The sequence below is a fragment of the Lathamus discolor genome, chromosome 4 (assembly GCF_037157495.1).
Source record: "Lathamus discolor isolate bLatDis1 chromosome 4, bLatDis1.hap1, whole genome shotgun sequence".
NCBI classification, from domain to species: domain Eukaryota; kingdom Metazoa; phylum Chordata; class Aves; order Psittaciformes; family Psittacidae; genus Lathamus; species Lathamus discolor.
Genome location: NC_088887.1, coordinates 38,859,298 through 38,864,889, shown reverse-complemented (window position 1 = coordinate 38,864,889; position 5,592 = coordinate 38,859,298).

The window sequence follows — 5,592 nt, the reverse complement described above, 5'->3', positions numbered from 1 at the left end:
GATGCAGCCATGCCACAGCACAGCCCCTGAGCCACAGCAGTGTCCCTGCAGCGTCTGCCTGCCAGGGAGATGGGTTCAGCTCCTGATCGCATTTGCAGCCCTCACTGAAAGAGCTGGCTGATGGAGGAGTACTCGCAGGCAGGGTTTGGTTCATGCTGTCCACTCAGCTCCATTCCAGTGGTGGAAGTGAGAGCGGCTCCAGCCCAGAAGGTAGCAGCTCAAAGGAAGGGATGTATTGAGCACCACTATCAGTATCCTTGCAAATTGTTTCTAAAACAATGTCTCAAGCCCATCAATTACTTGGGTGTTTTGGAAAGCAAGCTTCGGGAAAGAAAAAGAGCCAAGAAAGCTTAACGGAGCTTTTGTACCTTTATGTCTAACATAGTCTGGTTTCCCTTACTTTCAATATTTAGAAAAAGTAAATCATTAATAGCAAATGGCACATTGGCCTTCGTGTGTGAGGCCCTCATGGTTTCAAGTCATTTTTTTCTTACTTTTCTGTCCCACCTTTTAAAAATGCAAGCGAAAATCAAAACTCCAGGACTACTTCACTTGCAGCATTTCCAGTGAAGCAGCTGCCATATTAGATCATATTCAAATACAGCCCCAAAGAGGTCAGGAGCAGCGTTTTAGCTGAACTGTTTATCTGCAGCCAGCCAAGGGGGAATGGTGCTGCTCAAATCAATTTTCTATGCTCCGACTGGCCCATCTTCTTGACACTTAGATGTCACTGTAGTACTGGTGATAAAAAGGCCTGCCAAAAAAAGGATGGATTTGGATTCACGCAGAGTCCTACGGAGCCAAATGAGAATTGACAATATGAGTCTTTAGGACGATTTTACAGATAAAATTAACCAGAAGAATACATTTTCAAGTTTGCTTAATCTAATCTGCTTTCTATTGCATTGAATCTTGCTCCCATCCACTGTTGCCATTTTAATATTTACAAGCAGTACCGCTTCTTTTTCCTTTTTTTCTTCTTGGAATAAAGATCAGGCACATAAACCAGGATACACATTGCCATGAAATGCCAGCCAAGAAAGAATCCACACACCTGGTTTCTGTAAAGAGGAGGAGGAAGTCCTTCACATAGATTAAAAGCAAGGAGAAAAAGTATCAGCATGTTAAATTTGGGCCCGAGGTATAGTCTTTGATATGATCTGAACCTTAACTTTCCTTAAGTTCATCTGGCTTTGGTCTTAATCTTATTATTTGGATAACTAAAGAGCAAAGGCTGAACCTCAGTTCCAGATCTGGTTTTGAATTTAAAATAGCTGACAGAAAGTTCAAGACTATCCTTATTCTAGCTTACCTCTGCTACAGACTGTGCAGGCCCTTGTGCATCTGTGACTATCATTCACGGTAGTAGAAATCAGAAACTCTCCAAGTGAATTATAATACTTAACACATGTGTAACACTTTCCATCCTTCAACGCTACACAACCGACCGAGTGTCACAATGAACCTGTGAAGTGTTTTCTCCCTGGCAAAGATAATGATTTCATCTGGACGCTGACTGTATTCATCAAGGGCACCCAGACTACACAAAAGCAGAGGTTAGGGCTGTGTGGTAAAGCTGGAGCAGGTGGGGATATCTGCACCTAACCTTCTCTGATACACTGCATCACACATGAGACTACTCACACGCTTGTCTTTGACATATTCGTACAGAAGTTTTCCCCATTTCTGGCTGAATATTTGGGGAAGCATTTCAAAAAACTATTCAGCTGGCTCTCCCGACGGAGCTGGAAGAAAATACTTGGGTTTTGCCTATGCTAAAGCCATTCTGCCAGCACCTCCTTTGAGTGTTTTCAGGGCTTGGATCAGTGATCTTACCTCTTGCCAGGGAAAAAGGGATAATTTTTTGCTGGCCCTGTACACATTTACTCCAGCATTGGCCTGCTCTAACCCTCTGAAGGACAACCTCCATTCCTGCCTCAGCACAGCCCAGCCACGGTCACTGCAGGTCCACAGCTGCTCTGCCAGGGCTGTCCTCAGGGCAGCGGGTGCAGAGCCAGATTTCCCCTGCAGTTGCTCCTCTGGGCTTTCAAAGGCAGCAAAGGAACTGGATGCTGGAGATGTAAACACTAACAGGACAGCTTGGGTTTTCAGTGCTCCTTCTGGCACTGCCTGGATACAAATGGGAAGTGTCCAGCATTAGCACACACAAGAGCAAAGGGAGCCCCAAGCTGGGATGGATGAATAAGGTCATTAATATGGGGAGCAGTAGCAGATGGGGATGAAAGCTACACAAGTCACCCCAGAGGACAGAGGCTGGTCATCTTCAGACCCTGGCAAAGCACTTATCTCCCATCCTTCTAGATGCTCAGTGAAGAATGGTTTACTACCGCTTCCAGCCAGCCTCACTGTTAGCTCAGCTGGTGGAGATCACTGCCAAAAGCCCTGCTGGGCCAAAGCACCATTTAAAGGTTGGCAGCCTTCCTTCTGGTTGTACCCTTGCTTGAAGAGGGGTTTCTCCCTTTTGCTTTTCAAAAGCTGCTGACAGTACAGTTGGAAAAGAAGCAACTTGGACCGTGTTGAGGATGCAAAAGGGAGCACTGCCATCAAATGACCTGTGCAGCTGGGCTAGGCGCCTCTGCGTACAAGCACATCACTAAACAAACAGCCAGGGAGTGAGGTGGGGCGTGGGGCATGGGATCACATCCACTGCTGAATTTCACCTCTGCTCCTTGGCTCTGACCCAGAGCAGACGACAAACGCTACACCAGCCTGGGCTCCTCCTGCTACCCCCACTATCCATCTCTATAGCTGCCCCAGCAAACCTTGCACCTTCAGCCACCCCTTAAGCCTTTAAGCTGTACCTCATGCTATGCCATAAATTTTCATACCATAAAAGTCAGTTCTGGGGGCTGCAACATAGCCCTCCCATTACTTCAGTTGCCTTAAACTGGATAAAGAATGCACAAGGGGTCATAGTCACATTTCAGACCACAGGGGCTGGTTCCTCCCGACCCAGAGAAGACCCAAGGCTGTACTATTTAGGCACAGCTACTCGGCTTTACAGAAAATACCAATATACAGGCTATGTAGTGTTCCTTGTCCTGGAGACATGAATCAGCTTCTGCACTCCTTTATTTAGCAACCCTGATGTAGGCTTTATTTTTGAGTTACAATACTGGGACATCAGGAAAGACAGAGCCAGACCTCCTCAGCCCTCATGGCAGGGCACAATACCCTGGCTGGGACCTGGACTGAGTTCATGTCCTTCCTCTGCATCATGCAGCAAGGCAGCAGGCAGGGAAACCAAGGTAGGTTAGATTCTGCTGTCTGATCCCATTTGTTGGGCCAGCAGTTAAATCACAGGCACTTCCAAAAAGCAAAAGCTCAAGTTTTGGTCCAGAACTGAACATGCATCTGTTTCTGCACTCATGAAAAATCATTGCTGTCGTTCCATAACAGAGGGAAAAGCTTAAAAGCTTTTGGCAAACAGATGCCGTCCACTGGCACCCAAATGGGCACTGTTGGGGCAGCAGGAAGGTCTGCACAGAGAATTAGGCTGTTCAGTCAGGACTGCTTCATCCTTCAGTGCCCAAAATGGCCATTGGTAGCGAGTATGACAGGAGATGTCACAGTCATGGGATTAAGGCAAAAGGTTTGACACACTGATTTGTAACCCTCACCACTACCACAGAGCTCAGACTGAATGCTAAGAAAGTGGCTTAACCCAAAATTTGTGGATTGCCAGGACCTGGGTGATGAAGCCTCCGTTCGTGGAGTATCCAGTTTGCAAGTTGAAGGGTCAGCTCTGCACTCTGTGCTGTGGCAAGAAGCAGAGGGGCCATAATCTAGATATACAATGGGTGAAATAGAAGGAAAAGCCAAATGTCAAAATTGGACACCTGAAATAGGAGACAAAATTTGCTGTAGTTTTGTCTCCTGTCTCACCACTGCTCTAAGGCCTTTTCAAAGAGATGTGATAATCCCCGTGGGGCTCAGCCTCTGGCTATTGGTGAGATGTTTGGGGGTAATATTCAGCAAGGATAAAGAGAGATGTTGAGCCACTGCCTACTAAGTGACTGGTCCCACAGCCATTCCCAGCAGCAGGAGTGGCATCATCCACTGAACACAGGCACTTCCACGTCATGGAAAGATGCATGATAAGGAATCAAACCACAAAGCAGGGAACACAAAAATCAAGAGACACACTCAACAACGTGGCAGGAAAAGGAAGAAAATACCCTTGGCAGTAGATGGAAGGAACTGCAGCGCCTGGCTGGGATAGGCTTGTGCTCACTGCCTGCTCCAGCCAAATTGATTTCCCTGCCTTTGCTTCGCCAAGCGCCGGCACAGCACTGAGCTCCCGTGCTGCTGAAGCAGGAAGTGTGCTTGTCAGGGATTGCTTTCTCTGGTGCTTTCTCCTCCCTCGTCTTCCAGCATACTTTTCCCCTTTGCTGGAGTTCATCCAAGGTTTTGGCAGCCCAGAGTGCCCCACAGGGCTTCACCTCTCTTGGCAGGACAGCCAGAGGCTCCTTGGGGTGGCAGCTGCCTCTGGGTACCAGCACTTTCAGGGGAGGCTCAGCTGGCAGCCATCAGTTCTCTTCCTCTTATTGCACCTCCAGCTTTCAGCTCCTGATGCGATTTCCACCCTTGCCTCCACAAAGCCGAAGCCAGGATGGACAAAAATCAAGCCTGTGAGAATCCTCTTGCTTTAGCAGCTCACTGTCTTGGGAAGAGAGGCAGGATCCCATTGCAGGCATCCCAGGTGCTGGATCACTTGCTTGCTTTGGTTGCCAGCTCCCCAGCATTGCTCTCTGAAAGGCACCTGCACCTCCAAGGTGCCAAGAGGCAGTGCCTGAGTTTGGAATTGCATTCAGGCTGGAACAGGTTCCTTACACTTTGACAAGGCCAGCCGGGGACTTGGCCTCTTCATTTTGCTCTCCTGCAGCCCACTGTAATGCTCAGGTGAAGTTAGGGCCTGCCCTCAGAGAAATCCCTGCATAGCACATTGATTTGAAAGACATCAGCATTTGCTCGGGGACGGGAAGGGAAGAGCTGCCACCCAGCTGTAATTTTTTTAGTGCAGTTTTCTGTTCTCTTCCTCTTCAAAGAGATTTTCTGCTCCCCAGAATAACCCCAAAGTGCTTAAATTCAGCAGTCCCTGTAGGGGAATTAATCAGAGTTCTTTCCCCCATGCTTTGCCACACTTTCTGTTTTCCAGGCAGTCTCCAGGCTCCATTGGTTCCCTGTAACACTGCTGCAGCAGTGGCAACCACATGGGAAGAGGATGGGGATGGGCTGTCTGCCCAGAGTGTATACCACTGAGCCAACAATGACAAGAAGGGGTCCATGAATGGGAATCAAGGGGGTGGCACACCAGTTTTCTGAGAGAGACCTCAGTATTTTCATGGGGAAGAAGACATTTATGCTGAGAAATGTCCAACCAGAAACCCAAGCATCCACTGATGTCCAGATCTGCCAACTGACTCCCATCGTTCTTGACCCAAGAACCAAAACCCAGTGTTGGTTGTTTTAGTTAGTTTTCAGGAAATACCCATCCCAATTTTATTATATCACGTGGGCTTGGCAGCTCAGGCTACACTAAGCTCTTCTCAGACCTTCCTGCATGCATTC